The 22,552-nt window shown below is 39.8% G+C and overlaps 1 long non-coding RNA gene across 1 annotated transcript in view; it reads left to right on the top strand.

The window, feature by feature from the left end:
* Positions 1-734: 734 nt before the first annotated feature.
* Positions 735-22,552, top strand: part of LOC133477303 (uncharacterized) — a 32,153-nt gene continuing 10,335 nt past the window's right edge. Inside the window, exons 1-2 of the long non-coding RNA XR_009788288.1 lie at positions 735-867; positions 7,141-7,244. This is a non-coding gene — a long non-coding RNA (uncharacterized LOC133477303). The remainder of the gene's footprint in view (positions 868-7,140; positions 7,245-22,552) is intronic.

The raw sequence follows: 22,552 nt of genomic DNA, 5'->3' as shown, positions 1-22,552 counted from the left end.
AAAAATAGCTAGTTCACGTCGTTATCCCTGCCTCCTTGAACGTGTCCATTTTCACATGTGGAAGGCGTAGCGGTGGGCGCGCGGTGACTGATTTAAGGTTTGTGGGGATCTGATGGCCTCGGGCAAGTTATTCTAAGAGCCCCCTGATGTCAGTGGGACTGCCTGGCGGAATAAAAGGCGAGGCAATAAAGTGGGGGAGAAAGTAGCACACGCGCATTGAAAATGGGGGGCCTCCCTGAGGCGATGGCCCAACTGGCCCGTGGTTAAATCCTCCACTGAAAGTGTAATAATCACACCAGATCCCCACAGAGGTAACCAGTCTATGTGTGTGTGTGTGCGCGCGTGTGTGTGATGGGGGGTGTGAAGACGCAGAGACACCAAAACAAAAGCCGTTCTTCTCTGTCTTGTTCTTGTCGAGGTAAAACAGACCAGAATGTTGACACTAAGAAAGCGACATTACAGGGCTATGGGACGTCGACCAATCATAAAGTGTCCCTCGGTACGCTTTTAAACGTTGAATTATTGCGTTAGTCCTAGTTGAACCTTTTCAAAAGTATTTGTGCATTATTTTACTAACATTTAAAGAGTAAAACAGTAAGTAGGTACAGTAATTAACAAATGTATCAGACCGTACCAGCTAAAAAATAAAATAAAAAATTCTCTTCAAGTACCACTGTAGTGCCCCTGCGTATGTGCGCCAATCCTGTTTTGTACATCTTTACCTGTGGGGGGCACTGTGGTGCACGTGTTACGATGCACACTTGCATTGACATGGGGGAAGTAGAGGAAGAAACTCACAAGAAGAGACTCATGATCGAATTTCGTTAATATAACTCGTTTTTCGCTGGGTTTATAGAGTATATGCCTGTGAGTATCATTGTATTGCTTATCTGTATGTGTTGATACAGCATTTGTGTGCCAATGTTCATTGTTTTGAGAGCTATAATTGCCGCAAGTTTAATGCTAGTTTTGGTTAGCCCGTCAATGGTGTTTTCCATTGTAGCGAGCATTGTGCTGGCGATTTTTGGGAACAAAGGTTAAACAAAGTACAGTATTTGATTTATTTGAACCTACAGCAGGTTTAAGTCTTTGTTGTGTGTGTTTAGTTTTACAGTGAAACTCAACTGCAGTGTCAATAAACGCCTTAAATCCAGCAACATTGGACTCTTTTTGAGGAACTGTTCGCTAGCTGCCAAACTGCTCAGCACGCTTATGGAGGGCAGAATAACCACCAAGAAGGCCAACACTAAAATACAGAAGACCTGTTATATAAAAAATGAGGCTGAATTTTTATTTGATTTTTTTCAGTTTGAATATTAACCCTTCGCTCACATAAAGGAAATCAAAACACGCTACTTAACGTTTCAGTTCCCATTCTCTAGTGTAATGCAGTTTGTCATTACAGACACCGTCTCTATGTAACATATAAGTTCATCATGCAGTGGCGCCTTGAATTACAAGTTTAATTCTCCAAACACTCGCACCTCAAATCATCTTTCCCCATTGAAATGAATGGAATGTCATTATTCTGTTCCAGTCCCCCATTAAACGACAACACAAAAAATTGCAACATGTTTTTTTAATAAGACAAATAGCAATCCACAGTATTATACTTTATAAACACATATAGTAATAAAATAAATACAATGTTAAGAATGAAACAGTTTGTACAATACATTGTGTGGAGACTTAAGGTGTGCGCGTTGTGGCCACCAGGGAGCAGTACAATATATACATATGTGTATACATGAAGAAGACGTGACAACTGCTCAGTAAGCAGCAGTAATATATATATATATATATATATATATATATATATATATATATATATATATTGCGCATATTAGGAGAATTGAGTTGTAATTTTTACAACTATTTATATTGTTTGTCTACATGTGTTGCTGCACCATATGTGTCCACATATCCGTAGTTTAAAGGATTATAGCACTGCGACATCGATGCTAGTTTCGTTAGGCCATCAATGCCGTTTTGCTATGTGTTTTAGCAGTAAAAACAGTTTGTTCAACTACAGTATGAATCAATTTTATTTTAAAAGGGGTGTTGGTAACAAAAAATGCTTGCAATATCTCAATGTTTTTAAAAGTGAAGCCAATTTGCAATTTTGGTATTTTAGCAAGAAATACAAAGTCGATACACACTCTCGCGGGCCACATAAAATGACGTAGCGGTCCAGATCTGGCACCGGGGCCACCAGTTTGACATCTGTGGTCTAAATAGCCAAAATATGGGACCTTTAATAGATTATTATGGATAACTACATTGAAATATCGTATTGTGACAAGAAAGTGTATTGCAAATTGAAACACAATATATAGTATTATATTTTATTTGTAGATATGAATATTCCTAAATACTGTTGATGTATTAATAATAAAATAAAGGGGTAGGATCATGTAAATGATCAGTTGTGTGTAAGCAGGCAACTTATTAGCTGTTTGTGTTGGTTATTTCTATTATATTTTTGGAAGTACAGTATTGTGCTTTTTATTTTATATATGTTGAAAATATATTATAGATTATAAATGTCTATGCAAATGAATGCATCGTCTGATGGCGTTAATTAAAGGGACAGGAGCGCTTTTGTTCTTGCCGCTAGCCGGCGGGAGGTGCGCTAATCGTGGCGCCAAAGGTCAAACTAATTAGTGCGCCGCTTGAACCCACCGCTAAAAGTCGCACAAAAGATGTGACAGAGGGGAAATTAATCGAGCACGATAAAAACGGCGTGATTAGCTCAGAACAGGAAGAATCGGCTTTTACTTTGCAAAACACAAAAAGTGCTAAGAGAGGCTTTTATTTGTGTGGGTTAGCAAAAGGACATCCTCAATGAAAACGCTCACTGCTTCATTAAACGGGCACAATGGCATATAATGCTCTTTGTTTACATATGTTAAATAAAGCATATCATTACGCTCCACTGGCTGCTAAGTGGTGGCTTTTAAAAGACCATGAATTCAATTAGACTGTGTTAGGTGCCCCCCCTAGCCCCCCAAGTGTCGTTATGCACGTGATCAACAGTGAAGTGCTCTGTCCGCCATCTTGACGAGTTGTTACTAAGGTTTTGGTGAAGCTAATAATTTGTGCAACTTGACAAAACAAGCATTTTAAATGCTTGTAATACCTTTATTCCTTAAAATAAAATAATGAAATTCATGTAACATAACTTTTTCTTGTAATACTATGAATTTATTCACATATCACAATACCACTTTGATTTCTAGTAGTTTTATTACTTTTTATATTAATATTATGACTTTTCCTTTCAATATTATGTTTGTTTTCACTCCGTATTATGGCTGTATTTTTTTTTAGCATCACAACTTTTCTTAATATTATGACCTGTGAAATTCTCACCTTGAAAAATTAGGATTCTTGGAGAAAACTAAAAAAAATACCACAAAGGAAGACCCTGGACTGTTGGGCAACTCAAGTTGTACATCAAGGAAGAATGGGAAAAGAAATCCCCCTACAAAGCTTCAACAATTAGTGTCCTCAGTTCCTAAATGTTTATTGAGTGTTGTTAAAAGGAAAGGTGATGTAACACAGTGGTAAACATGCCACATCACAGCTTTTTGGAACATGTTGCAGGCATCAAATTCAAAATAAGTGAATATTTGCAAAAAACAACAACAGTCGATCAGTTTGGGCATTAAATATGTTGTCTTTGTCGTGTATTTGTGTTCTTGTCTTATCCCTGCTTTCACCAGCAGAGGGCTTGGATGCTTCCATACCAGTCTGTCATTAGAGTGTCGCCCGTTAGCTCAACTTTAGCGGGGAAATGCTAACGAGGGCCCCACTATGACTCCTCGGAGGCTCAGCTAAGTGCGGCGCGTGTAGTACTGTGAAGCTGGGGGGGTGGGAAGAGGACGGTGGGGATCTGCGTGCAATGGAGGGAGGAAGGGATTTTTTTTGTTGTTGTTGGGCGGGGGTGATGGTCCCAGTGGTTGTTTGCCTCTTTTCCATCAAGAGCCCTCATCTCCTTTATCCCCTTTGTGGCGGAGGCCCTCCTCGGGCACTTCCCTCTGAGGGGGGATCTAAAAAGAGCAGCTGCCGGGGAACCAGTGCCATTTCCTCCTGCTGTCACCCTCCCTCCTCCCTCCCTTTTCTTCCCTCCTCACACCCTTATTAATATGCATATGAACTTGTTTCTCTTAGTTCCGAACTCCAATGACAAAGTGGGAAAGCATATGCCTGAAATATTCATGACGGCGCACGGTAATTAAGCGGCGGCGAAGGCAACTCCATCAACTAGCTCACTTCCAGACTTTTTTTTTTTTTTTTTTTTAGGGTTTTTTGTGTCTAAAATTGCCTCTTTCTTTTTTTCTCTCGCCAGGACTAAATACAGAAACATGTTGCCTCTTTCCCCTAGCTCATTCTTAGAAATGAGACACTTGCAGAGGGAACATGCATTGACATCATTATCTTGTGTTGACAGTTAAAAGTTCGGTCTTTTTTAAAACATTTCTTCATTAACGCACATTGTCATTTAAAGATGGGTTTATTTGTTTTAGGGCTGTTTAGGGTTTTCGTTCAGTTTTTTTCTTGTAAAATTGCAAAAATTCCAACTATTTTGTTGTTTAAAAATAAAATATTGAAAATATATATATTAATCAGGTATGAACAGGGGAAATTGTTGAAACATTTCGTTGAGTAGCTTGAGTGTTGTAATGAAATTTTCTTGATTTAGTTTTTTTCATTTAATTTATTAAATTCTTTTTCTTAGGATTATTTCAATTTTTGGGGCCTTAAAGTTCTCTTGCTGAAGTTCTAGTTTTTCGTTTCCCTATTAGTGTATATATTTTACTTCACTTCCTTTTTCCACATTAATGGTTTCATCAGACCACAACATATTTTCCCGCATGCGTTTGGGAGATCTCAAGTGTGTTTTTTCAAAATTTTGAAACAAAGGTTGAACTTTTTGGCCATAATTCCAAAGGTGTTTCGTGCCAACACAACACTGCTCATCACCAAAGGAACACACCTACAGTGAAGCATGTTGGTGGCAACATCATGCTGTGGGTCTATTCCTCTTCAGCTGGAACTGGGGCCTGAGTCAAGGTGTAGGGAATTAGGAACATTTCTGAAAAGCAGTCAGTATGAGCACAAAACCATTCTGCCTTCTGCTAGAAAAGAAAAAAAAATAGGAAAAACCTACTAGAACATCTGAACATGATTTCGTGGTTAATCTGAAGCACTTCATTGGTGTCAGTTGTATGCTGTGTATGCAATTGGTTCATTCTGAACATGTTATGATAGGGTTTGCACACTTGTGACACCAGATTATCTCAATTGTTTATTTTTACTTCCGCTCTCAAAAAACAATATTTTTTTTCCACTGAAGTTGTACATGTTATAGGTCACATTAATGGTGGAAAAAAAGTTATGAATTTTTTTTTCTTGGTCTGATCACAAAAACCTGGCATTTGAAGAGGGGTATGTAGACTTTTTACATCCAAGATCGATAGAAATAAAATCAGTAAGTCAAGGAATCACTGTATACATAATACAATACAATAGCAGTGTGGTGTTATTTTGTGCTGTGAAGAGAGACATTGAAGTCAGAGGATGCAGCAGTAGAAAAATAAGCAAGGCCACCAGAGAGATGGATGGAGAGGTGGTAGTGGTGGTGGTGGTGGGGGGAGTCGGGGTACGGAAGGTGAGGAGAGAGGGGGGCCGGTGGTGGGCTACAGGGATACAGGGGGGGGGGGGGGGAGATGCGAGATGTTTGCCGATGCTTGACAGCGAGGTAGATTGTATCTGACGTGAGGCCTGCAGATCAAAGGAGAGCGGACAGCTGGCCCAGTGCACTCGGCACACTCCGACGCTCAGCTCGCCTGCGTCCTTATCCCCGCCCCCTCCTCCTCCTCCCCGCTTCCTTTCCTCGTGACGCCTCCTCACTTCACTCCTCGCCTCACCGCCACGCTGGCTTGTTTGGTCAATAAGCATTTATTAGCGGCTGTTACACGCGACCTCCCTGTTGCATCAATTATGGATGGACGATCGGACAGGAACATCTGCAAAGAGCCCGTTGCTCGAACTTGCATCCTGGCAGGAATTAGACGGGATTAAAGAGTGGGATTCATAGGATTCTCACCTTAAATACATTCTTAACATCTGTGGTCTAACTTGGAATGACTGTGTAGTACTAGTGTATGTTAGGGGCAACAGGGGTAGTGCCCTTGCATATCCATGTTGCTGTTAAGATTTTTACTCTTGAAAAATACGACTTTATTTACCTATCATTAAGACTTTGTTCTCTATGCCTGTAATATTAACATTCATAAAGCAGAACAGTTTTTCATGATACAGCGAACCCCCGTTTATCATGGGGGATACGTTTCAGCTTTATTGAACTTGCAGTAACCAGTATGTAAGAGTATGAGAGCAATAACACCAATATAACATACTTGCTTCCTAGTCACACCTGAGACCTTTTAATAGAAAAAGTCACATGACACCTGGGAGGTAAAATGGCTAATTGGGCCAAATTTGAACATTTTCACATAAGAGTGTAGTCACTTTTGTTGCCAGCAGTTTAGATATTAATGGCAGTGGGATGGGTTATTTTGAGGGGACAGAAAATTGACAGTTATACAAGGTGTACACTGACTACATGCTACGTGACTGACAGCCATTTCTTTGATATTGTCCGATAATAAAATATTTACATAGATATGAGTTGTGTACTCACTTTTGTGAGATACTGTACATGCTTTAACAGTCAGATTATAGTTGTGCTGACATTGGTACAAGCAACAGAAAGACAAGATCGTTTTTATTTTAAAATGAGATCATGGTTTTTCACTCAATAATTGTATATACTTGATGCTTTTATGTGCACAAGTGGACTGAACTTAGACCTGGTGTTTCTTCTTTGGAAGGAGCATCCCCGAATTGCAGCGGCCTTTTTATTTAAAAAAAAAACAATTTTCCTCCTCCCCCCTTGTCAAAGCCTCTCCCGGTTCACCTCGGAGGCATGTGCTCGCCTGTCAGCAACACTTGTCGAGCGCCGTTTCTGTGAAAATAAAGATATGCTGCTGCACTCTGTTAATGCGATGTAACCTCTGTCAAACAGGAAGTTTGTGAGGGTTTTTGTAAACCGCTCCTTCTTCTTCTTCACAGACTTTGAACAAAAGAGCTCCGCCTCTTGTGTGTACTCGAGAGCGGCGCAGGGCGGCGCGCATCCCCAAATATCAGCGACGGCAGGTTGAAAGGCGCAAAATAAGGTCAGTGTCACCGCGCTGCATTATTAATGGCCGACTGTTTATCGCCTCGCCCGTTGAATTGGCGCGGCCCCGCCATAAAATATTGATGCAATTTCCCCCGGCTTAAAACATAGAGGAAGCGACGGGATAAAGAAACGAGGTGTAACGCTGGGTGGCATGATGCCCGCTCGCGGCGTGTGTCAAACATGGCAAAGAAATTGCTGCTCAGGTGGGCTCGTTGAAGCGCTGGATGCATGATCATGTTAGCACTACTATTCTACTGCTGAAGTTTTACCTGCTGTGGCTATGAAGGGAGAAAAACTCAGGATGTGGCCACCATCGACCCTTGACTTCAACCCTATTGAGCAGCGTTTCCCAACTTTTATTGAGCCAAGGTACAACCCCAATTGCAGTGAAGTTGGGACGTTCTGTTAAACATAAATAAAAACACAATGTAATGATTTGCAAATCAACCTATATTTAATTGAATACACTACAAAGACAAGATGTTTTAATGTTCAAACTGATCAACTTTATTGTTTTTAGCAAATAATAATTAACTTATAATTATATGGCTGCAACACGTTCCAAAAAGCTGGGACAGGTGGCAAAAAAGACCGAGAAAGTTGAGGAATGCTCATCAAACACCTGTTTGGAACATCCCACAGGTGAACAGGCTAATTGGGAACAGGTGGGTGCCATGATTGGGTATGAAAGGAGCTTCCCTGAATTGTTCAGTCATTCACAAGCAAAGATGGGGTGAGGTTCAACTCTTTGTGAACAAGTGCGTGAGAAAATAGTCCAACAGTTTAAGGACAGTGTTCCTCAACGTACAATTGCAAGGAATTTAGGGATTTCATCATTTACGGTCCATAATACCATCAAAAGGTTCAGAGAATCTGGAGAAATCACTGTATGTAAGCGGCAAGGCCGAAAGCCAACATTGAATGCCAGTGACGTTCGATCCTTCAGGCGGCACTGCATAAAAAATCGACATCAATGTGTAAAGGATATCACTATGTGGGCTCAAGAACACTTCAGAAAACCAATGTCAGTAAATACAGTTTGGCGGTACATCCGTAAGTGCAACTTGAAACTCTACTATGCAAAGCAAAAGCCATTTATCAACAACACCAAGAAACGCTGCCGTCTTCTCTGGGCCCGAGCTCGTCTAAGATGGACTGATGTAAAGTGGAAAAGTGTTCTGTGATCTGACGAGTCCACATTTCAAATTGTTTTTGGAAACTGTGGGACGTCGTGTCCTCCGGGCCAAAGAGGAAAATAACTATCTGGACTTTTATGGACGCAAAGTTCAAAAGCCAGCATCTGTGATGGTATGGGGCTGTGTTAGTGCCAATGGCATGGGTAAATTACACACCTGTGAAGGCACCATTAATACTGAAAGCTACATACAGGTTTTGGAGAAAAATATGCTGCCATCCAAGCAATGTCTTTTTCATGGACGCCCCTGCTTATTTCAGCAAGACAATGCCAAACCACATTCTGCACGTGTTACAACAGCGTGGATTCGTATGTAAAAGAATGCGGGTACTAGACTGGCCTGCCTGCAGTCCAGACCTGTCCCCCATTGAAAATGTGTGCCGCATTATGAAGCGTAAACTACGACAAGGGAGATCCCGGACTGTTGAACAGCTGAAGCTGTACATCAAGCAAGAATGGGAAAGAATTCCACCTACAAAGCTTCAACAATTAGTGTCCTCGGTTCCCAAACGTTTATTGAATGTTGTTAAAAGAAAAAGTGATGTAACACAGTGGTAAACATGAACCTGTCCCAGCTTTTTTGGAACGTGTTGCAGCCATAAAATTCTAAGTTAATGATTATTTGCTAAAAACAATCAAGTTTATCAGTTTTAACATTAAATATCTTGTCTTTGTAGTGTATTCAATTAAATATAGCTTGAACATGATTTGCAAATCATTGTATTCTGTTTTTATTTATGTTTAACACAACGTCCCAACTTCATTGGAATTGGGGTTTTACATATTTTACCTTTTCACAACACACCACCAACCAAAAATGTTACAAAAGGTATATAACCTGTAAAGCATCCTTGAATATCCATGAAACAGTGTGTTGCAGTAATGAAAACAAAATTTGTTTATGAAGGAAAAAAAAATTCATGTGGCCACTATCATCCCCTGACCTCAACCCTATTGAGAACCGATGAAGCATCCTTGAGTATAATCCATACAACTCCATTTGAATGAAGAAAAAAACAAACAAACAAAAACATTTGGGTGAGAAGGGAGGAAATAGGAATTTTACATTACAAAAATCTCACAGCACATTACCAATGCAAAATGCCACAAATAGTATATAACCTGTGGAGCAACCTTGAATATTCATTAAATCATATTTTAATGATAATAAGATTCAAGAATGAATGGAGAATAACTCATGGTGTGCCACTATCGTCCGTTGACTTCACCCATATTGAGAACCTTTGGAGCATCCCCGAATAATAATAGTGTAGATTTGTTATTTTTGTCCAAAATTAAGGCTTTTATTATTAATACAAAATACAGATAATTATTGAAAGCTGTTTTTCAAAGTTAAAAAAAAAACAAAAACGTTTTTTTAGGGGGGTATAAAAATGCAAAGATTACCACAAAAAAAAAAACTAAATAAATAAATTGTGATATCACATTGAGCACGCACCGCCCCTTCCGAGCAGTTATATTTTTGTGGTCTACCACCATGCCTTTTTTTATACCATTTTAGTAGCAAGAAGCACATAAGATGTTTTGTTGAACAATTTTCATTATGGTACATAACCAGTAACATACAGTGGTCATGTTAATTTCGCACCTTTTTAAAGGCAGGTATCACAGAATATTTGCAGCGGAAACATACATATTATAATACAGCTACATCGCAATAAATTACAATTGTGTCGAAAAGCTCACTTTAGTTAGGTAGTTCCATTCAAAAAATGTAACTCATTATAGAAATGCATTTCACATACTCAGAGGGAAATATTTAATCAAGCTAATAATGTGTTACACTTATATAGTGCTTTTCTAGACACTCAAAGACGCTTTACAATTTCATGCAATATTCATTCACTCCTCAGTGACATGCGGTGGTGGTAAGCTATTCGTGTAGCCACAGCTGCCCTTGGGCAGCCTGACAGAAGTGTGGCTGCCATTCTGCGCCTACATGCCTGTGCCTATTCTTTGACCACCTCCAAACATCCAACCACACTCATTTGTAGGCAATGTGGGTTAAGTGTCTTGCCCAGGGACACAACAACGACGACGACATGCGCTCAGCAACCGTCCCGTTACAGGGCGTATGCTTCCCCTTATCGCCACGCCGTCCATTCATGATTTCTGTAAATATATATGCATTATTTGGTTGATTCTAGCATGCAGAAACCAAAAACCCAAAATTCACCATCACTAGAATCTACAATATTATGTAACAAATAATCAAGAAACAATGAAAATTATTTTTAATGTAGAAATTAGGCATGAATTTGCCCTCTAAAAAGTATGATTTCCAAGTGTTTAATGAATCTATATAATGTATGAATGCTGAAATAAATTGACTTTTCCACCAAATTCTAATTTATTGAGATGTACCTGTATTTCCTCATGGAGCCTTCAATTTACCGTTGCAGCAGGGGTACTCGCTGGTCGCCTTTTATTTTTTAATTTTTTTAACAAGCACAAGCTGTCTCCTCGTTGCCTTCTCTTTGTCGCTTTCATGTTAAAATCGCTTACTAATTAAGCCAAATGCCACCGCATCCAGTTGACACACACGCGCACGCACAAAACTCTCTAATGATGCACATGTGCCAGCATCTTTATTATCCACCCAGCCAGCCAGTGTGTATGTGTGTCTGAGCGTGTGCCGTTAAGTGATTGTAAATCACCCCACACCGTAATGGCGCAGATTAGCACGCTATCAAAAAGCTTTCTTCATGCACGATGCGCTATCATCTCGCAAGTCGTAAGTGTTTTTTATGCGAGAAACGAGAGGAGCCCATAATGGCCGCTCGCCTGTCACGCGCCGTTAAGGCCTTACCTCGTGTGATTAATGCTTGAAAAGCACAGAATGGCGACAAGGGGCTGTGGGGGGGAATGGCAGGTTGTCGTCACATTTGCGAATATGGCCGACTTTCTGCGACGGATGAGAGATGCTTTGATTTCCTCTTCCTGTTTTGGGAGAGCACCCCACCCCTCCCCTGCACAGCCACTACTGCCCCGCTCTTACTTCCTTCCCCCAGCTTGCACTGCCTGCTATTGTGACCCATGAATTATTGATTAACCTGGGTAATAGAAAAGATATAACTGTAGCGTGCTTTTGACCTGCCTCTTCTGCAGTGGATCAGTGGGAACACAGGCGTATTATGCATGCAAATGAGGACATAAAATGTGGGTATAAATTCACCCAATGTGCCGTTTCGCGCTGTGACGTCACGCGGGTGAGGAAGGGGAATTTCTATGTGGGGAAAATAAAAGATTGACCACTGATTTGGGCAGGAGTGGGGGGGGGGGGGGGGGCAGCTAACATATTCTCTTTTACTCTGTTTCTCCTCTGGCAAAAATTTTCATAAAAGCTAAATATACTTGAACATAAAACTGAATTTAAACTGCCAAGCTTTTTTTTTTTTTTTCTCTGTGCATGATCACTTGTTGCTAGGCCATGTGTTCAAAGGGCTCAATCATAACTGCCCCACAAGATTTACCATATGGTTGTCATACTTTGAATGAAAAATAACTTTAAATGAAATAAAAGTTTTCAGCATTCATCTCTTTTGCAGATTTCTTTAAACATGTTGTATGTCAAAAATAATAATAATAATTTGTTTCAGTATTTCAGTATTGCTTTGGCATCTTGGTGCCAAGGCAACAATTTGAAGTGAGTTCAGGTGCTTCATTTAGACAGTCATTCACAAAGTCATTTGCTGCTATTTTGTGGCAATTACTCACAGATTTTCACTTTTCACTGTAGGGCTTGGGGCCTATCTTTTGCAAATAGTGGGGGTTATGAGGCAGGTTTATGATTTTGAAGTTGACTCTCACTGGTCTGTGTTAAATGAAAATATAATAGAATGTCTAAGGTGGAATACAACCTTTTCCAGGATGGTGTTTGACCTCCAATTTGTTCGGTGAATGGGCCAAAAATGAAGCTCAACAATCATTCTGTTTTTTTCGTTTCCTGAAAGTGAGGGTTTCAGAAATGCAAGGTTTCCACCCGAAACACCAGCGATATGTATTTTCACTCTGCAGGGACTTTAATGCTCGTTAAAGTGCTCTTGAGAGATTTGTTGATTCTCTAACTTTAGATGTGTTTCTTCATGAAAATTGTCTTGTTTGCAGTGACCTAAAATTGTGCAAAAACAGCCAAAATGGAAAGAAGTGGCATTTTTTAATATGCCCATGTTTTAAGGCTGGACCATCTTGGAAGTTATTCCGCGGGGCGACAATCTATGTGATGATCTGTCTTTTTCAACCCAATCACATTTTGCAGCTGTGGGTTCATTTTTTTCTTTTTGCACTCAACAGGCTGTTCCGTGTGAGTAGAAATATACAATTAAACGCCCCAGTAACCTGCGTGTTTTCATTAGAAAAGGCACCTTAAAGGAGGTGACCAACGGCGGTAATTGCATGGGACTGTGTTTACATTTATTCATGAAACCACCTTTTCTCATCCCCATTTCCACCTGTCACCCTTTCCATTTGAGACCCCCACCGCCACACCCCATCAAACTTGGCCCTGCGCTCCCTAATCAGGGCCCCCCCCTACCCCCCACCCCCACGCCACAACTCTTTGCTTGTTCACCACCGAGTGATTTTCATGCATTCGGTCCCCCCGAAATCTGTGTGCACTCAGCCACATCCTTTAGTGATTGCTCGCAATGCAAACAGTAAGGCCCGGTGTCATATACATAATTGGACAGTTGTCAGGGGAGGTGAATTTGCTGATAACCAGCATCTTATTTCCACCCCCCGATGGATGCATGCTGTATGTGTGTGTGTATAAAAAATTATACCAGGATAATTTGTATACAATTTTTTTTAAATAACCTGTACAACTCAATTGAAATAATAAAAAAAAAAAATTGAGAGGGGAAGTACAAATAAACAATTGAGATAAGTGTGCACACCATTTTATAATTGGGATGGGCCTGTGTTAAGTATTAACCAATCACATCCAAACTCATGGTAAATGGGTGTCTGCACACAGCTGTCATCAATTAAAGTGCCTCTGACCCCAAATAAGGTGGATGGAAAATGGATTTGCTTCCCCCAGCTAAAAGATTTAAAACTTTTTCAATTGAGTTGTATGTCACATTAATGGTGGAAAAAAGTTTGGAAATTATTCATCTTGGTCTCATTTTTTTATATCACAAAAACCTGGATTTGAACAGGGGTGTCAAGACCTTTTATTTCCACTATATGGTGAATAAGGGAGATTGCTCGTCACATTGCTCGACAGTTGAAACCAGACTTTTACATACACTATATAAAAAGATGCGCTTTTTTTTCCTCACTGACATGAAATCAAGAAAAACCTTTCCGGTCTCAGGTCAATTAGCATTACCAAAATAATTTCTATTTGCTAATTGTCAATATAATGAGAGAAGGATATTTTAAATAAAATTTTCCATTACTTTTTTCAAAGTCTGAAGTTTACATACAGTAAGATTACTATGCCTCTAAACAGTTTGGGAATTATTAGATTATCAGATTATGATGTCGTTTCTTTGGAAGTTTCTTAAAGGTTTGTTGACAACATTTGAGTTAATTGGGGGGACACCTCTGGGGATGTATTTGAACTTGGTAACCTAAAACACACTGCTTCTTTGTGTAACATCATGGGAAAGTCATAAGAAATAAGCCAAGATATCAGGAAGAGAATTGTGGGTTTGCATAAGTGTGGTTCATCCTTGGGTGCAATTTCCAGGTAAATGAAAGTGCAAAGTTCATCTGTTCAAACAACTCTACGCAAGTATAAACACTATGGGAATGTCTAACCATTATACCACTCAGGAAGAAGATGGGTTCTGTGTCCCAGAGATGAGCATGCTTTGGTCAAAAAATCTGTATACCAACCCAAGAACAAAACAAAAGACCATGTGAAGATGCTGGCTGAAGCTAGTAAGAGTGTGTAATTATCCACAGTGAAACAAGTACTGTACTGACATGGGCTGAAAGTCCGCTTTACCAGGAAGAAGTCATTACTTCAAAAGATCCATAAAAATGCCAGATTACACTTCGCAAATGCAGACATTGACAAAACCCTAATTTTTGGAAGCATGTGCTGTGGTCTGACAAAATTGAAATTGAAGTGTTTGGCCATAATGAGCATCGTTACGTTTGGAGGTCCACTTCACAAAATAGATACCATCATAAGGAAAGACAATTATGTGGAAATACTGAAGCAACATCTGACGACATCAGCCAGGAGGTTAAAGCTTGGGTGCAAATGTGTCTTCCAAATGGACAATGACCCAAAAAGCATACAGTCAAACTGGTTACAAAGTGACTTAATGATAACAAAGTCAATGTTTTGGCGTGGCCATCACAAAGCTCTGAGCTCAACCCTATTATAAATTTATGGGCAGACCTGAGAAGGCCTGTCCAAACAAGGTGGCCTACAAACTTGGCTCAGTTACACCAGTTCTGTCAAGAGGAATGGGCCAAAATTCCTGACAACTATTGTGAGGAGCTTGTGGAACAATATCCATGTTTGACCCAAGTCATACCATTTGAAGGCAGTGGTACCAAATAGCGTATTTTCTCGTGTATAATGCGCACCCATGTATAATACGCACCCACAAAATGACCTCAAAATTCTGGAAAACCCTTCTACCATGATTTTGCTTCTACCCATATGATCAAAACATGAAATATTATCTGTATTTTCTGAGTTTCTTTCAAAGAATTATTCTGAAGTTAAGCACTTTATTTGAACACGCAAGACTTTCTTTTTATTTACTTGCTCTTATTTTGAAATTCACAGCCCTACTTTTATTTGGTCAATGAGAAAACACGCAGTTGTGCTCATATGTTTGATTACCCAGGCAGAATTTATAAGATGGGTACAATTCTTTAAAGAAAACTTGAAGGGCTGGGCGAAACACATTTAATTTTATTTTAATGGGATTCAAATTAAACTGTCGACCATTTCAGAAAAGCATTATCATTCAACAAAACATAACCATAAAGAAATTAATGATGGTTTTTATTCAGTCATCAGTCGTATTTAAAAAAATATATTTATAATATAATATTTCACAAATTCTGCCATGGTATGTAAACTTGTGAGCACGACTGTACATATATGCAAGTGGAGGCTACACCTTTTCATAACCTCTAGGTGGCGATGGCATATTAGAATGAAAGTGTACAGCTTTTTCATAACCTCTAGATGCCGGCATACATTTATATAATGTGTATGTTCTTTTTTATTTCCCCCAATATCTATGTATAATGCGCACTATTGACTTTTGACAATTTTTTGGGGTAGAAATATGTATTATAAACAAGGAATTGGTAGTAATGGTAGTAATGAAATGTATGTACACTTCTGACTTTGAAGAAAGTAATAAAACATTGTCTTCAAAAATCTGTCTGTCATTATTCTGGCATTTAGCGAATAGAAATAACTTTCGTCATCCTAAATTGACATAAAACAGTATTCACTGTATAAATATAGCTAAATATGTTTGCCGACATGAGAAAATTGTGAATCATATTTTATCATAAATTGTAATTAGAATAAATTGTATAACGATTGAAATGTATCAGATTGTTAGTAATTGAAGTGCTTCCCATTATTACTTGTAATTATAGTGTATCATCTTGGATTTAATCGTATCGTTAGTCATAATTGGAGTCAATCGCATGACAATGTTAGTCGCAACTGGAGTGAATCGTATCGTTATTTGAGTGAGACATTAAATGTCTCTTATTTGAAGTGAAATCATAATTTGAGTGAATCAGTCGGATTTGGTGTGACTCATAATCAATGTTTAGTTCTAATTGGAATGATATGTTTCACAATTAGAGTGAATGGTCTTGTAATAGAGTAAATCGTATTGTACAGTACTATTATTCAGAATTGGAATTAATCGTATTACGATGTTAGTCATTATTGAAGTGAATCATATTGTAATTCAAGTGAATTGTATTGTAATTGAGGGGGGGGGGGGGGGGGGGAATCCTATTGTATCGTTATTTGCAACTGAAGTGAAGTGTATGGCATTGATGCACATCCCTGCTCTCAGGATGTGTGTAGTGTGTCACCGGAACCCAATCCGATTTAGTCCTGTGCCTTTAAGGAAAAGGACAATGATACCAAATAAATACACATTACACACACAATACCAGAAGAACACATCGGTCCATCTGTGTTTGTGGGACGAAAGACAGCCTGTAGAATTACATTTTGAGAGACACGGTAGAAATAATAACACCTTAATCGTTGCTAAAGTCAACACCATTCTGTCTCGGGGAAGAAGAAGAAAAAAAGAAGACTTCTTTAAAGTTTGTAGTTTAGTAATGAAAAGCACACAGTGACTGCTGCAATTACCTGACCCGTGACACCGAGGTGATGAGACGTCCTGGCAGAATCCCAGCTTAGCCCCGCCGCCTGCCCGGCGGATAATAGATTCAGGCGCACAAATGCTGGAGCAGCCGTGTGTAATAACTCTATCAAACTCACGTCTCCCGTGTGTGTTCACCGGGTTAGACACACACGGCCGAGACACCCGCTGGAATTTCCCATTTTACTCCTCTTCGGCCTTTTCATTCCTTTCCTTTCCATTCCCCGGGAATCATTGGCTTGCGGTGGGTGGGGTGGGGGTGAGTCGAGGTTACAACCACTGTTTGTCTTGTGTGCTGCTGGGAGTCAGAGCGCATCCGAGGAGGCTTCGCCTTACGGAAACATCCACTTACAAGGATTGGCACGCGGAGAAGGACGGGGAGGCAAATGAAGCGGCACCCAAACACCATTCATATTTAATACTGTGTAGTCTGCATAGGAGGGGAGACTCTTTTCACTGGGCCAAACAGCTGGTGCTAAAACGGGCATGATGGAATGATTTTTTTTTGTGTATTGATTGTTAAGAACGTTTTCTATCATATTGATATTAATCAATCGGTACGTCATGAAATTTATTAACAACCAGCAGAGGGTGCGATTAATTCAGGCCCAACTAGTTTGTTGCCTGAACAGGTTGCAGCAAAAAAAGTCTTTCTTACTGGAGGAAAATTTGGAAAGCAAAAAACTGCTGTGGTTTTTTAAAGTGTTCTATGAATAATGTTGAGTTGAGTAAACAAAGTGGAGTGGGAGTTAAATCAATTTGAGATGTTATTTTGTATAATTCATTCATTCATTCATTCGGGAAACAGCAGAAACAGTCGTTCAACATGAATAGAGCAAAATTTGGTGTTGGGCCATTTTCAACTACATGTGACAAAATTGTAAATAATTGTCAATTGTGTAATTTAATCAATACAAGCGGCTAAAATGGGCATGGTACAATAAGCTACTGTTTATTGATGCTTAAGAATGTTTTCACTCACATGGAATTTAAGAAGTTATATCGTACAGACGCTGGCTCGCCACGTCGTGAAACTTGGTAACAATCTGCAGAGGGTGCAATTCAATCAGACCCAACTAGCTTGTTGCTGCAGAAGAACAAGTTGCTTAAAAGTAATAGAATACAATTTGGAATACGATTTTGACAGAAACTGTGTATATTTTATTCTTCAGAATTTGTCAATCTGGTGGAATTTAATTGACATTCGCATTATACGCTGCGAAAACGGGCATGATAGAATGATCTATTCTTTATTGGTTTAGAATTTATGTCAATTATGGGAACATTGTCAAACAGCACAGGGTGCAACTAGTTTGTTGCCTAAACATGCTGCTGCAGTAAGAAACTGAAAACAAATAAATGAAACCAAATTAGTGTCTATTTATCATTAAGAATTTTGTCAATCATTGGGAATTTAATGGATATAAGCGTCACGTGCTGCTAAAACGGGCATGGTAGAATGATCTATGGAATGAATTTGATTCTACGGCAGTCGAAAAATGTGCACTTGACATAAAACATTATTTTGTAAATCGGTGTCTGATACAGTAGCATGGCACCCAGCTGTCACAGCATACATTACGTACACTACCTGCTGCCTGCCTGAATTGGAATTGTGCCTCAAGTGGAAGTGACATGCTCAGTGATCCGAAACCGTGCAGAAAGTCACCGCTGCTCTTTCCTTTACTCCCTTCAAAGGTGGCTGCTTGGTTCCATTATCTGCTTGAAAAACATCACTGTGGGCCATAACAAGGATATTTTTTTACACTTGAGACAAGAACAATGGTTAGCTGCTGCTTTAAGTTGACTTAAAATACAACAAGGCACTAGTGTACCAATCTGGTGATGATTTAAATCATTGGTGTCAAACTCAAGGCCCGGGGCCCAGATCCGGCCCGCCACATGATTTTCTGGAGCAAATAATTTGCGTCAACTCATGGAAGTTGACGCAACGTATTGCTCAAATCTGTACTGAAATTTCAAATTGTCATCTGTAATAAACAGTCGACATATTGCATTTTTGTAACTGAACCCCTTTTTACATTAACTTGAACAATAGTTGCACAAACTATTATCCTTGTTTTCTGATTACAAAGTTAGTTCTCAGTTTGTTCCGTATATGTAAAAATATTATGAGGCGATGAAACATTTATGGTTTCACTGTCTTAATGGCGCTCTGCGGGAAATCGTAACTACAGTGTGGCCCCCCATCAAAAATGAGTTTGACACCCATTTTAAATCATACCCCAGGAGTAAAGAACAAATAATTTCAAAAACATTTCCATCATTATCGTGACCTCCAACCTGTACACAAAAATAATATAAAAAGAGAATCTTTTCCACCGAGGAAGTAAAAATAAACAGCTGAGATAATGTGGTTGCAAAAATGACACACCCCCTTATGTTATTAATTGATGGATGTAATTAACAAAAAACATTCAAACTCATGTTAAATAGGAGTCGATACACATCTGCCACCATTTGAAGTGCCAACTCTCCAAAAATTTCAGATGCTCCATTAGGCTCTTCCTGACATTTTTTTTGTCAAATCTCCCAGCACAAGCCATAGTCTGCAGCTAGCTTCGACAGCATCACAGGGATCTCATTGCTCAGTCAGAAGGGTATAAAATAATTTCCAATACATTAAATATACCACGAAAGACAGTGAAATCATCAAGTGGAGAAAATACGACAACACTGATAGAAAGAAGAGCGGAAACTGGTCAGGGAGGCTGCCAAGAGGCCAACAGTCAGGCATTGACGGACTTGCAGGAATTTCTGACAAGCACTGGCTTTTTAGTTCATGTGACAACAATCTCCTGTCTTCTTCATATTTCTGCGCTATGGGGCAAGGTGACCTTATCTTACAAAGAAAGTCAACCCAGCATTATCCCACCTTCCCTGTGTTCTGTGTAAAAGGCAAAGGTGGATAAATGCTGGGTCCTCTGATGCAGCAATTTTGCTGGATGTCTGTTTAAAAGAAGCTAAATATAAGCCTTCCCCAGTTGGAGTTGACCCAGCAACATTACACCTTCTCTTAGGTCTGTGTCAAATACAGGTATAAAGGTAGATAAATGCTGAGGCTTCTGTTACGATTTGGCTGCAGCAATTTTGCTGGATTGTCTAAACATAAATCCGTTTCACACTGTCCGCAAAAGTTGCCATTATTCTGTCTTTTTTTTCAGCAATTGAAGTCGCATTTTGTAACATTTTGTGTTATGGCTCTGATGCTGCAATTTCTGCTGGATCTCTGTATGAAAGAGGCACACAAAAAGGTCTTTCCTGCATTGTGCTGTCGGCCGAGAGGTGTTGCAGGGGGGGGGGGAAAGCTGGGGGGCCTACTGTGGGTTGTGGGGTCTCAGCTAGTGCTGTAGTGCAGCCGGCTCCTCGCGATGAGTTGCAAGTGTCAGTTTATTTGATCTCCCGCTTTTCATCATCCTGCCAGAGCCTGCACAGGCTGAAGAGGAAGGAGGAGGAAGACAAATCCACCTGAGAGTCTCTGGAATGCGGCGGTTTGGTTCAACAAGTCGTTAGCCGAGACCGGAGAGGGGTGCCTCGTGTCCTACCCCCCTTTAACCATTGACATAATGATTGACAGCCAAACTGGGCTTTGATGGGGTCATCATTACGGCGTCCGTGACACATGCTTGGAGATGACCAAGGAATAAGGCAAAGGCCACTAACACACGAACCCCAGAGAATGCAAAGGCTCCAAATCATACCGAAACGTCTATCGTAGCTATCTCGGCCTATTTCACGCAGTCACTGCATGACGCAATCCGATAATTACGAATAATAATAATGTCATCTTACCTGTCTGTTGTGACGTACAGTATAAAATAGTTTTGAACACTTCGGTTTTCTACATTAGAGCCGTAGAGGTAGTCCTGTCATTTAGTTGCCACAGGACTCAGTGATTTCCCGTGGAGATCACCACAACTGCTTTCAACAGAACTAAGGAGAAGTGACTGTCGGATTTTAGACTTCAGTCTTCTCGCCTTTCTGGCATCCTCTTGCATACAGTACCCAATGTTCCATTATGGCTCGTCCCGTTATCACACATGGAAATTTACAGGGTTGACTTCATGCCCGCAATTCTGTGTCACTATTGTTTATATCATTGATGTCCAGGCTAAGGCTCGGGTGCAATTTACGGCCCATTGTCCATTTTTTTGAGCCGCCACGACATACTACTAAAGTTCACATTGGACATGGCCCGCGAGGCTAGCTGGCAAACATTTGGTGTGTTTGTTTCACCTTCTGTATGCTAAATGCCAGTGTAAAGGGCTAGCTTGTATATTTTAACTAGAAAAGTTGTTTTTTGAGTTATGATTTTATTACTAATATTTTTAATGACATGTACAGCACATTATTCTAGCTGCGGTTGTTGTTACAATGCTACAGAAATAGATTTATTAGAGTAAGTATCGTGATGTTGGGGCGTGTTGCGATATAAATGAAGTTGTCGTTGTCTCACAGATGTTGTCCGCACATTACATTTTGATGACGGGGATAGAGCCTAACTTCGTGCTGCTGTCCTCGTTTCTTTCCGCAAGTCCCGTGGCCTCACTTGTTTGAACCTTTTAAAACTAGCGGCGATTGCAATAGTCAAAGCTAGCGAGGCTAACCGCTACTCTCATCCACCACCAGTTCAATTTCGTACTCACGGAACTGCACAGGCATTCACTGTTCCACAGAGTGTTATAGTCCAGCGACAGAGTCGGAAGTCCTCTGTAAATTGGCCAATTGGAAGACAAGATGCCAAAATCATGATTGCAGCGATTAGTCAACTTCAAGCTTTAAATAACAATGATCCAAGTGGCCGCCATCTTTGTGGAATTAACAAAAACAAAAAAAAATAAGAATGAGCAGTTCAAAAGCCTCTAAAATCCTCCATAACAAATGCATTGCGGAAAAAAAACAACTGGTTATTAAAATGCAACCTGTTCTACTAACCAGGCTGCCCTTCTCACGAGTTTCATTTGCTCTATTTAAGTTGAGTTTTTAGGGGAAATGACTCCATTTGAAACATCGCAGTTATTTTGAAACGTTGACTTGAAGAACCCCTCGGAATTTCGGCCCGTACAAGCTTATTAGTGGATATTTTTAACTGTAAGGCAATTAGAGAAGAGGTTCCCAAGTAGAACACAAAATGAAAGTGTCAAGGAGATAGGTTGAGAAATAATGAAGTTCTACTGTTTTACAGTAATTTGAAGCCATCTTTTCGTCAGATTTTCTGTAAGCATTGCAGCATCACACAAAAATGTTCCTCCAAAAAGGGCATTTTTTTCCATCACAAAAAACAAAATTCATGCATCATCCAATTTAAAAATGTTTTGGTGCGTTGTATTCCAACTAGACATTTTTGTGAAATCTTGTCACATTGACACTTTTAACATTGATGCAGAGTTGCAAAGTTGACTAATTGGTTCAACCTCTAATATATAGACCAGAGGTGCTCAATGTGTCGATCGCGGTCGACTGGTAGTATTGGTAGATCGCATGACATCGCGTGACATAAAAAAAAAAAGACATCAGCCTATCATCCATCCCGTTGCTTGATTGATATACATATGTAATCGATGATGCATTTTTCTGACACTTAGGTCACGCACATGCGCAAACAACGCTGCTAAAATGTAACTGCAGATTCGCAAACAACAGCGCCAAGTGTGTCAAAACTAACAAGCTAGTCAGTGAGTTACCTCCAATTTTTATCTCTCGGTGTTTTCTCTTAAACGTAAGAAA

Source organism: Phyllopteryx taeniolatus, chromosome 4, assembly GCF_024500385.1.
Source record: "Phyllopteryx taeniolatus isolate TA_2022b chromosome 4, UOR_Ptae_1.2, whole genome shotgun sequence".
NCBI classification, from domain to species: Eukaryota; Metazoa; Chordata; class Actinopteri; order Syngnathiformes; family Syngnathidae; genus Phyllopteryx; species Phyllopteryx taeniolatus.
The sequence above is the reverse complement of the archived record's forward strand: the minus strand, read 5'-3'. Positions and strand labels throughout refer to the sequence as shown.